Source organism: Myotis daubentonii, chromosome 3 (genome assembly GCF_963259705.1).
Source record: "Myotis daubentonii chromosome 3, mMyoDau2.1, whole genome shotgun sequence".
NCBI classification, from domain to species: Eukaryota; Metazoa; Chordata; class Mammalia; order Chiroptera; family Vespertilionidae; genus Myotis; species Myotis daubentonii.
The window spans coordinates 168917167-168929552 of record NC_081842.1 but is presented as its reverse complement, the minus strand read 5'-3'; the positions used below and the strand labels follow the sequence as shown (position 1 = coordinate 168929552).

The 12386-nt window shown below is 38.7% G+C and overlaps 1 pseudogene; it reads right to left on the bottom strand.

The window, feature by feature from the left end:
- Positions 1-354: 354 nt before the first annotated feature.
- LOC132229746 (nuclear nucleic acid-binding protein C1D-like) lies at positions 355-4594 on the bottom strand (annotated as a pseudogene).
- Between the last annotated feature and the right edge of the window lie 7792 nt (positions 4595-12386).

Here is a 12386-nt window from a genome sequence, read left to right as displayed (position 1 = left end):
TCCGGTCAAGGGCATGTACCTTCGTTGCGGGCACATCCCCAGTAGGGGGCGTGCAGGAGGCAGCTGATTGATCTCTCTCATTGATGTTTCTAACTCTATCCCTCTCCTATCTTCTCTGTAAAAAAATCAATAAAATATATATAAAAATGAGCAAACTGTACTTTCTTTAAAAAAAAAGATAACTCAATTTTTCTGGGGAAAAGTGTATTTAGCATTACCAATTTAAATGTAAATTTTATATATGAATTTAATGAAGAATACATTTAAACTGTGCATTGCCACATAATGATCTGTTTTCTGTAAAACAATAAAAATGATGTTCTTTTTGAACATGTGAACATCAAAGCCAAAAGGTTATTTTTCACTTTTTACTTTATTGGCAACTTTGGATGCATTTTTAGGTTTTGGTTTCCAGAGGGCATTTTTCACAAATCTTGAAGCTGCCCCTCTGTTCAGCTCGGCTGCCTTCTTCTTGTCTGTTATTTCCTTGACTCGACTTTGTTCATATATATTCTGGTTCTTTCCAGTTCCTGCTCTACTGGATGTTCCTTAGAATTAACTCCAGAGTTGCCAAATAAACCCAAAACTTTGAATCTAATGTGTAAGCAGAAATGAAATCCACGTTTGCTTGTTCAAGTGGGTGCAACTGCTGCAACTCGTTTCTAGAGACAGACATCATGGTCTTCAGCGTGTCATTCACAGCAGCGATGGAATTCGCAAATGTTGCCAAATGCTCATGAATTCCTGCTGGGTGGTCTTCATTAAGCTCTTCTCCTGCCCTTATGACCAGAGTGATACCAGTTTGATGGGGGAGGGCCCTCTTCTGATGGCAGTCGGCTGGCTTCTTGTATTCTCACTTGGGAAAGGCCACCGATTCCAAATGAACAGCCAAAGTGATCCTGTGACAAAGAAGTTAAATCATGTCTCTCTTTGGTTTAAACCCCTTATGGCTGCCCATCTCCCTCAGAGTAAAAGCCAAACTCCTAAAGCTAAGGCATTGCATAGTTTGGCCTTTGTTACCGCTCTGACTTCATCTCATATGACCCTCCCCCAAGTCATTCTCCTCTAGCCACACTGGCTTCCTTGTTGTGTCTCATAGAAACTTGCCATGCTCCTCTCTCAGGGCATTTGCACTTGCTCTTCTATGTGCTTGAAATGCTCTTCCCACCCAATATATAAAGACTCCCCCTCTCCTTTCAGTCTTTGTTGAAATGTCAGCTTTTCATCAAGGCCTTGCTGACCATTCTATTTAAAGAAACAGCCTGTCCCACTCCTTACCCACCCACACTTTGCCATCCCTCTTATCACTATCTAACATGCTATATATTGACTTTTATTTATTGTCTGCCTCTTCTCTAACATCTCCTTTACCTAATAGAATATAAATTCTATGAGGGCAAGAATTTTAATATATCCTATTCACTAATTTATTCTCCTTTGCCCAAAACATACATGGTATATAAGTAGGACCTCAGGAAATATTGGCTCAATGAATGAGAAAAATGAAGGTATATGTGTGGGTCTGTGTGATTTTTAATAAGATTGCTAGATATATTAATAAGATTTTAAAAAATATATATTTTATTGATTTTTTACAGAGAGGAAGGGAGAAGGAGAGTGATAGAGAGTTAGAAACATCAATGAGAGAGAAACATTGATTCATCTGCCTCTTACACACTTGCTACTGGGGATGTGCCCACAACCAAGATACATGCCCTTGACCGGAATCAAACCTGGGACCCTTCAGTCCGCAGGCCAACGCTCTATCCACTGAGCCAAACTGATCAGGGCATTAATAAGATTTTTAAATGTTCATGAGAAAAATCTCTCTTTGAGACTTATTTTCTGTGTCTTTCTGTGCCTAGGGTAGAGCAGTGTACTTAAAGATTCTAAGATTTTTAATAAAATCTTTGTATACTTTTTTCTTTTCCCCAAACACTTGCCAGTTTTTATTGATCTTGATCTGTTGCACTGAATGTGGTTGCTCATATATTAATGATTACATGTTTTATGAAGTAAAAAAGTAGAAAATATTGTCTATTTTTAACTTCTTTTTTTTAATATCATGGACTTTAGCTCATGGTACTTTGGGAGTTTATTTATTTATTTATTTATTTTATTTTATTTATTTATTTAATATATTTTTTATTAAGATATTACATATGTGTCCTTATCCCCACGTTACCCTCTAGCACCCCCTTCATGCCCTAACCCCCCCGCCCCCTTGTCCGTGTCCATTGGTTAGGCCTATATGCTTGCATATAAGTCCTTTGGTTGATCTTTCCCCTTTACCCCCACCCTCCCCTATCTTCCCTCCAAGGCCCGACAGGCCAATCAATGCCTCTCTGTCTCTGGATCAGTCCTTGTTCATCAGTTTATGTTGTTCATTATATTCCACAAATGAGTGAGATCCTGTGGTATTTATCTGCTCTCCAATTCCATCCATGCTGTGGCAAATGATAAAAGTTCCTTTTTCTTCTTCCTCTTCTTAAAGAATACCTTTCAGCATTTCATATAATGCTGGTTTGGTAGTGATGAACTCCTTTAGCTTTTTCTTATCTGTGAAGCTCTTTAGCTGACCTTCTATTCTGAATGATAGCTTTGCTGGATAAAGTAATCTTGGTTGTAGGTTCTTGGCATTCATCATTTTGAATATTTCTTGCCACCCTCTTCTGGCCTGCATGGTTTCTGTTGAGAAATCAGCTGACAGTCGTATGGGTACTCCCTTGTAGGTAACTGACTGTCTTTCTCTTGCTGCTTTTAAGATTCTCTCTTTGTCTTTTGCTCTTGGCATTTTAATTATGATGTGTCTTGGTGTGGTCCTCTTTGGATTCCTTTTGTTTGGGGTTCTCTGCGCTTCCTGGACTTGTAAGTCCATTTCTTTCACCAGGTAGGGGAAGTTTTCTGTCATTATTTCTTCAAATAGGTTTTCAATATCTTGCCCTCTCTCTTCTTCTGGTACCCCTATAATTCTGATGTTGGTACGCTTGAAGTTGTCCCAGAGGCTCCTTACACTATCTTCATATTTTTGGAATCTTTTTTCTTTTTTCTTTTTCGGTTGGGTATTTTTTGTTTCTTCGTATTTCAAATCTTTGACTTGATTCTTGGGATCCTCTTGTCTTCTGTTGGATCTCTGCATATTATTCTTTATTGCAGTCAGTGTATGCTTAATTTCTAGTTGGTCTTTTTTCATATCCTCCAGGGTCTCACTAAATTTATTGGCGGTTTCCATAAAATTCTTGAAAAACCTTATAAACATGGCCTTGAACTCTATATCCAGTCATTTGCTTTCCTCCATTTCTGTCATTTGTGACCTGTTTCTTTGTCTCCGCATTTTTTATGCTTCCCTGTGTTGGTAGAGTGGTTTTGTGTGTTAGGTGTCCTGTAGGGCCTAGTGGCTCAGCCTCCCCAGTTACCTGAGGTGGACACTCTTGGTGCACCCCCTTGTGGGCTTTGTGCACAGTCTTGTTGTAGTTATGCCTTGATTGTTGTAGGATCACTGGGAGGAATTGACCTCCAGGCCAATTGGCAGTGAGAATCAGTTGTGTCTGCAGTGGGAGAACTTCTGTGCTGAAGACACCCTTCTGGGGAAAGACTTGCTTCATTGGGGCTTTGGTGATCACTGAGTCTGCCCCCTGAGTGTGTCCCTTATGGATCTGAGGAGTTGTAATCCGGATGGTCCCCCTCTGACAACTGGGTACACTGGCTCTTGGACCTAAGGAGGTGCTAATTTAGCCTCTGCCTGAGGTTACACAGCAGGAGCTACGAAGAGGTCTGCAGGTTCCCCTTACTTTTTTGGAGTTTGGAGGTGCCCTGATGAGACCCAGCTGTGAAGCAATGCAAGCTGCTGTGGGGCCTTGGGCCTTCTCTTGGAAGTTCTGGGTCTGTCTGGCTCGGCTGCAGTTAGGTAATTATCAGGTTGCAAAGGGCCAGAGCATTCATATGCAAAAGCCTCTGCCGGAGCCTTGGTGGGGCGGGGTCTCAGGGAGTCAAAGGGCGGAGCAAGCAGCTATGGCTGCTCCTCAGCCCTGCCCTAAGGGGCTGCGTGTCTCAGTGTCCCGATAATTGCTGCAAGCACCTCTGAGGGAAAGCCGCCCTCAAGTTCAGAGTTCTGCCTGCTGCCAGACAGTCCAGTTTCTCCCTGTATGAGTCCTGGGTCCCCAGAGACTTCCCTGAACCAGAGTTCAGAGCAGTCGGGAGCTTGTGACTCCCTCCTGATTCAAAAAGACAGCCGCGTCCTGAAGTGCCAGACTCTTTCCACCTGTGCGAGCCTCCGTACCTCTGCACTTTACTTCCACAGCTCCTCTGGCTCTCAGTGTGCTTTTCTTTCCTTCTAGTTGTAGGATTTCCACTCAGCCAGCCTTCCTGTAGTTCTGGATGATGTCCATTTTGTCTTTTTGTTGTATTTTTGAAGTTGTTGAGGGAGGCAGCAATTTCCTGGTGTTTATCTATGCCGCCATCTTAGTTTCTCTGCCACTTTGGAAGTTTTTAAAAAAATTCTCAACATATTCCTTGTATGTAAGTATATTACAGTCCTAAGAAACTGAAAAGCTACACATGCTTTACTTATGCACTTACTCAACAAATACCTCATTATGACTATATTCATGCAAGAAATCACTATTCAGGATTTACTATGTACTGGGCACAATTTTAAGGGCTTAAATTCACCAATGAACAAAGCAAAGCTCCTGTGTTACATGCTTCATAATAAATTACATAGAATTTGGAGTTTTATACCTGTAAAGGGATGTAGAAGATATAGTAACAACCACCAATTTTACAACCAAATAAACTTATACCAGAGAGCTTGAGTCGTTTTCCACAAGGTCACACAATTAATGTCAGAACATGAATAGAAACTATTTTGATGATTTCTACTGCATTTCAGATCACCAGTTCTTGCTGTGAATATAAGAGGAGAATACTAAACATCTTTGTGTAAGTATCCTGGGATCTTCTGCTTTTCCTAGGGCATAACAAAAGGTCTAAATTTCATATATATTCATGTTTAGGACAGCTGTGCAATTTGTTGTTATTTTTGTTATGGTTTTTATCCATCTGTCCTACAATCTGTTCACACAGCCTAGGCCAATTATGATGATAAAAACTTTGTCATGCATTCTGAGTCATATTGGTTGTCTCCTATCTGATCAACATTGAGCCTAATTTATTCCAGGGTTAAGTAGGCTGTCCCTTATAAAGTTGGTTATTTCTTTAGAGTCAGTAATTTACATCACTATTAAAATGCCCAGAATATGAAGTAGTCTTGCAGCCTTGAGAATGAGGCAATTCAAGGTTAAGGTGGACAAGAAGTAGCCTTTAATTCCGGTGTCCTAAACAATCCTCCTGAAAAATGAATGTAAAAAAACCCAAAACTCTAAGGGGGCTTAATTTTTAATAATCTAACACATTAGTAATCATCTTGGGTACATCCTTTCAGTCTTGCCAGAAACTGAGAAATGGATTTGGGCAGAAGGAGGAAGCAGGCGGAGTGATGTAATGCTTTAGCATTACATTGTAGGAAGCAAGTGAAACCTATGAGACCTAATATTTCAGCATTTAATGTAATTGCAAGGATACATATGAGGTGCCAGAAAATTGATGGCTATCCCCCTTGAAGGCAGTGGATAATTCAATTTCATAGCCTGCTTGAGTTCACCTTTAAGCATATATTTTACTAGAAAAAAGTTGAGACATGCATTAACCTTTATTAATACATAATGAAACGAATAGTACTTCCTTTCTAAAACCCCATTATAGCAACATTAGTAAATGTTACACAAAAAGACCTGTGTATGTGGTTACATTGTCACTCGGAATGAATTAAAGACGTCTTGTTGACCTTGATCTCCCTTCTGTGTCCCTGAAAACAGTGTATGCGTGAAAGTACAACTTAGAGCAGTGATGGCGAACCTTTTGAGCTCGGCGTGTCAGCATTTTGAAAAACCCTAACTTAACTCTGGTGCCATGTCACATATAGAAATTTTTTGATACTTGCAACCATAGTAAAACAAAGACTTATATTTTTGATATTTATTTTATATATTTAAATGCCATTTAACAAAGAAAAATCAACCAAAAAAATGAGTTCGCGAATCACCTCTGACACGCGTGTCATAGGTTCGCCATCACTGGCTTAGAGGAAGACTGGATCTAACTTCTGGACCTTGTCTTTCAGTGAGACTTTAGAACAATGGTTCTCAACCTGTGGGTCGCGACCCTTTGGGGATCGAACGACCCTTTCACAGGGGTCACCTAAGACCATCGGAAAACACATATAATTACATATTGTTTTTGTGATTAATCACTATGCTTTAATTATGTTCAATTTGTAACCATGAAATTGGGGGTCACCACAACATGAGGAACTGCATTAAAGGGTCACGGCAATAGGAAGGTTGAGAACCACTGCTCTAGATTGAAAGTGAGGAGGAAACTGGTCTTGCAAGGCGTGTCAGGACATAAAAACTGTGAACAATGCACTGCCCTGAGGGGGTGGGGAGGAGGTTGTTATTGCTGGCCCCAGGACAGGTCATCAACACCTGGGGGCCTTCCTGTAAATCCACAAAAGGGGGTGGAACCACATCTGCAAGACAAAGACCCCAGAAGGTTATAAAAAGCGAAGCCTCTGAGTATTCACTCTGATTTGGAAGTTATTCCTGGAGTCCACCAGTGTTAAATAAACGGGGTCCCTCCCTTTCTCTAGGAAGCGTGCTTGGTATTTCTTTGCTCTTCTGTAACAAAAGAAACTACAAGACAACTTCCCTCAATTCAGATTCTGGTTCCATGGGTGTAGAGCTGTTAGTCTTAGCTGGCGCTGTACTTGAATCTGGAGTGTAGGGTTGAACAAGAGTCATTTGGCCTCTGTCTTCAGGCCCTAAAATTTATCAGGAGAGATAGACAGTTATAGAAGTCAACATAATAAAGGGTAATGGGTGTTTTGATAGATGATAGGAATACGTAATCCATTCTGGGATCAAAGATAATCTCCCAGAAGATGAGATACTTAATCTGAGGCCTAAAGAATGATGAGGAGTTAGCCTGGTGAAGAGGACGTAAGGAAGCATTTCTAGCATGCAGCTGATGCATTCTGTCAAGAGAGAATGAGTAGTGAGAGATGGGACTGAGACAGGTAGGCAAAGACCAGATCATCGAAAATTATTCTTTAATATTTTACTGAATTTTATTTGCCAATGTTTTATTTAGAATTTCTGAGGTAATTTCCAAAATGAGTTTAGTCTGTAGTTTTCTATTTTTGTACTATTTCTCTTGGGTTTTGGTATTAATGTTAATCAGGCTTTGGAAAAATAATTTGAAACATCATTCTATTTATTTTCCAAGGGGTCCTTCCTGCCTCCCCTCTTAACATCTGCTTCTCTATCTATATTTTTTCCTCTCCTTTTCCTCCTCTTTTTCCTTCACTTCCTTCCTCTCTTTTACTTTTTAAAAATCTGCTTTTTTTCCTCTCTCTTATATTTATTTTCCTTCCAACTTTTGCTTTTATTCCTACTTCTAGACTTGACAAATGCTCTGAGCAACAACCTAGAAGTTAAGTTACGTAATATGTTCATATAATAAAACACATATACAAAAAGATAATTCAAGTTAAGCAATTAAGACAAAACAAGCCGAAACTGGTTTGGCTCAGTGAATAGAGCGTCGGCCTGCGGACTGAAAGGTCCCAGGTTCGATTCCGGTCAAGGGCATGTACCTGGGTTGCAGGCATATCCCCAGTAGGAGATGTGCAGGAGGCAGCTGATTGATGTTTCTCTCTCATCGATGTTTCTAACTATCTCTCTCCCTTCCTCTCTGTAAAAAATCAATAAAATATATATTTAAAAAAAATAATTTCTAAAAAAAAAAAAAAAAAAAAAAAAAAAAAAAAGACAAAACAAAACCAGTTAGAAACCTAATATATACCAGTCATCTTTGTTGAGTTTATCACAAGTAGGCACTAACATTAATTTTTAAAAAATATTTTTAAATTGATTTTTAGAAAGAGGGGGTGGGAGAGGAATAAAGAGATAAAAACATTGAATGGAGAGAAACATTGCTTGGCTGCCTCATGCACACACCCTATTGTGGATTGAGCCCACAACTTTGGCCTGTGCCTTGACTAGGAATCAAACCAGTAACTCCTTGGTTCATAGGTCGATACTCAACCACTGTGATACACCAGCTGGTCACTAACATTAATTTTTAGTTTTTGAACCCAACAATTGATTACTTCTGGGAATCTGTCTGGAAGAGTTAATTGCATATGTACTTCAATAGGGAAGTACCGTGGTTACAACTATAAAAATGACATTCTCTGTTCTATATTATGTGTGAATACATATATTGGTATGGGAAAATATTTAAGATGCATTATTACATAGAAAAAAATCAGACCACAAAACACATGTTTTTTCTTATATAAAAAATACTATTGCCGAAACCGGTTTGGCTCAGTGGATAGAGCGTCGGCCTGTGGACTGAGGGGTCCTAGGTTCGATTCCGGTCAAGGGCATGTACCTGGGCTGTGGGCACATCCCAAGTGGGAGATGTGCAGGAGGCGGCTGATCGATGTTTCTCTCTCATCGATGTTTCTAACTCTCTATCTCTCTCCCTTCCTCTCTGTAAAAAATCAATAAAATATATTTTAAAAAAAATACTATTGCCCAAGTGGATAGATGAATAAAGGTATTATGTATGCATGTATATATGTATCAACACATTTATTTATTTATTTATTTATTTATTTATTTATTAAATATTTCTTTATTGATTTCAGAGAGGAAGGGAGAGGGAGAGAGAGAAACATCAATGATGAGAGAGAATCATTGATCGGCTGCCTCCTGCACGCCCCCTACTGGGGATCGAGCCCACAACCCGGGCATGTGCTCTTGACCAGAATTGAACCTGGGACCCTTCAGTCGGCAGCCGATGCTCTATCCACTGAGCCAAACCGGCTAGGGCGATTTATTTTTTTATCTTGCTAGATTTTAAGAAAATCATTGGGAAATGGATCTCTAAATTGTTTTAATGTTAGAAAAAAAATCAATGATATATTTCATAGAATTTGTGGTTCTGAAATTCCCTTTTTACTCCTAGGGATTAAGGATTATAATGTGTAGCAGTGACAGTACCCTATAATTGTCTCTTTCTGGACACACTTGAAAGCTATATTTTTCAGTCTCCAATGCAGTTAGTTTGAGGCTATGGAGTATGGACTGAAACGATTTAAGCCTTTCCTTAGGTGTGACCTTTAAGAAAGACCATTTATACCAGCCCTCTCTTCATGGCAACCACAGGGTTCGCGTGTTCCTAATGGAGTGTGTACCTAGTGAGAGTTCCTGGATCACTTTTGAAGGAGAGTTAATCAACCCATACTGATGTGAGCCATAAATAAACTTTTAGTGTGTTATAAAAATGAGATTGTGGGGTTATTTGTTGCTGTAGCATAGCCTAGTTTATCCTGAACAATATGTACTGAGAAGGTTTCTTTAGAATTAAGAACTTTCTAACCAAATTTGTTTGACAGGAGAAAGAATTTGATTAATTGGTCAGTAGGCTACAGAAGCCAATAAAAGAGATTCAGAGGAAAGGAAATTTGGATAAAATTATTCTGCTTTAGAAATTGTGAGAACTTGATATTGGACTTATGACATCTTCAGGGAGAAACTTTATTTGGAACATATCTGAACGTCCAGAGTTGTCAGGAGAATAGATTTTAAATATGAAGCCAACAGATTCCCCCAGAGGGCTCTTCTTCATGCCATCTAAGACCAGACTTGGAGATGTTTTGAGATGCGAGGATGTGTCTCTGAGGAGTTAACTTGGAGGAAAGAAAGCATTTAAGATTTGTTATTTGAAACATGGGCAAGATTTTAAGTTTTCCCTGTATTATGACAATTATTGAATACAAATTTGAATGAACAATTTAAAGTAAAGAGAAAATATTTTTAAAATTTCCTACAATTATAAAAACAATTATACAAGCAAATAAGACAAATAAAAAAATAGTGAACAAAGCTCTTAATCTGAATACAAACTGTCTAGAAGTTATAATGAAACCAATAGACTGAGCTTCATAAGTCATAAGGTGCCAGAAAGGCAAGGAAAAGGGCATGATGACAAGGAGGAGGTAAAAGAGGAGAAAAAATGGAAGAAGGCTGAGGTTATACATATAGTCTGATTATCCAATGATACTGATATCTATATCTATATCATCTCTATCTCTATCTCTATTTCTATCTCTATCTCTATCTCTATCTCTATCTCTATCTCTATCTCTACCTCTACCTCTACCTCTACCTCTACATCTACATCTATATCTATATCTATATCTATATCTATATCTATCTCTATCTCTATCTCTATCTCTATCTCTATCTCTATCTCTATCTCTATCTATATCTATATCTATATCTATATCATCTATATCTATCTATATCTATCTATAAAATCAGTTATAGTCTCAAGCCATTGAGCCAGGAGCACATAATGTTAATAGTAATGATAACAATAATGATGTGCATCTACATAGTTTGCTAGTTTCCCCCTTTTTCCCCCTTCAGAGGGCAATGTCCTCTAACCTATGATAAATACAATGCTCAGTCTTATTTTTTCTTCCCTGTGTCCTCTCTGGAATGCTCTTCGAGCACATGGACTTGTCTCACAATTTCTGACTTTGCTGTGGACTTCCCTCTTGCCACCACCAATCACTGACTTGCACTCCAAGTGATATGTTTATATTATTTTTATGACGAGCCAAGGGCAGATGGAGGAATATAATTACTCTTTTAGTATTCCCAAGACTAGTGCATTCAGACTGAGTAGGATCCTGATTTAAGCCAAGGAATTTAGTTCTTCTCTAATTGCCCTTTCCATTCAAGTTTATTTACATTCTGCTAACATTACTCTTTATTCCCAGATTTAGAGCCTAGTAACACTCACTAGGAGTTGATTGATTAGAGAGAATGAGGGTGAATAAGGAATGTGACATCTACCACTTGGCTAGATTTAGTTAGAGCATGATGCAAATGAGGTTATGGATGTGAGTTTATGCTGGATTAGAGCCAGATGGTTACTCAAAAATATTGTCCCATGACCCTGTAACCTCCCCTTAGACCCAGGCAGCTGCTTTGCATATGTTGGTGCAGCAGAAAAAAATCCTGCCACTACTATATATATATATGATATATACATATATATATCATATATATGTATCACATATATATATATATATTATATGTATTTTTATTGATTTTAGAAAGGAAGGAAGAGTGTGAGAGAGGTAGAAACATCGATGAGAGAGAAACATCAATTGACTGCCAGCTACCTCCTACACACCCCCATCGGGGATCAAGCTTGCAACCCAGGCATGTGCCTTGATGGGGAATTGAACCAGCGACCTCTTGGTTCCTTGGTCTATGCTCAACCACTGAACCACATCAGGCCACGAAAATCCTGCCATTATTAACAGCTCAGAGAAAGGAAGTGGTGGTTACTAGCACCATTGTGTATCAAAGCCAACTCCATTTATTTTCTCTTCCACAAATTAGGGAACATTACTTCTCATAGGGTAATGAATTGAATGAATTAATGTGTGAGAAAACATCTAAAATAATAATTAGAAAAATCTTCACTAACTGCTCTTGAAAAGGAGCAAGTTTGCCATGATATTGACATTTGGGCAGAGACATCTTAGAAAGGATTCAAGAATCAGAAGAGTTGTTGGATTAGAAGGGCTTTAAGGTACCATCCCATCATGACATTCTATTATGTTAGCTCTCTCATTTGAAAGATAAAGTATGGAATAGAATGAGAAATAATTTGTCATGTGGCCATCTCTTACTCATCTTTTGGGATTCAGCTAAAACTTCATTTCTTGAAAGAGGACTTCTCAAATACCACTTTCCTATTCACATTCTCTCTCAGATAGCACACTACTGCTCTTATCATAATTTGCACCTCTATATTTATTTATTTTTTGATTATTTCTTCCATGCCATTACTGTAAAGTAGGTTACAAACTACATGAGAGTAAAACCAAGTCTTTTTTACACATGATATATAACCTTCTATCATATTTGCAATATATACAAATATTGAGTCATTGTGTTGTATACCTGAAACTAATGTAATGTTGTATGTCAACTAACATAAAAATAAAATTTAAAAAAGTCAACAGTTTCCCATTTATATGTGACACATCCTAGTCAGATAAGGCATGATTTGTCACCCAACGCTCTTGGTACATGAGCGTTGACCCATGTACCAAGAGGTCACCAATTCGATTCCCAGTCAGGCCACATACCTGGGTTTTGGGCTTGATCCCCAGCAGGGGTGTGCAGGAGGGAATAGATGTTGGTGTTTCTCATTGATGTTTCTATCTCTCC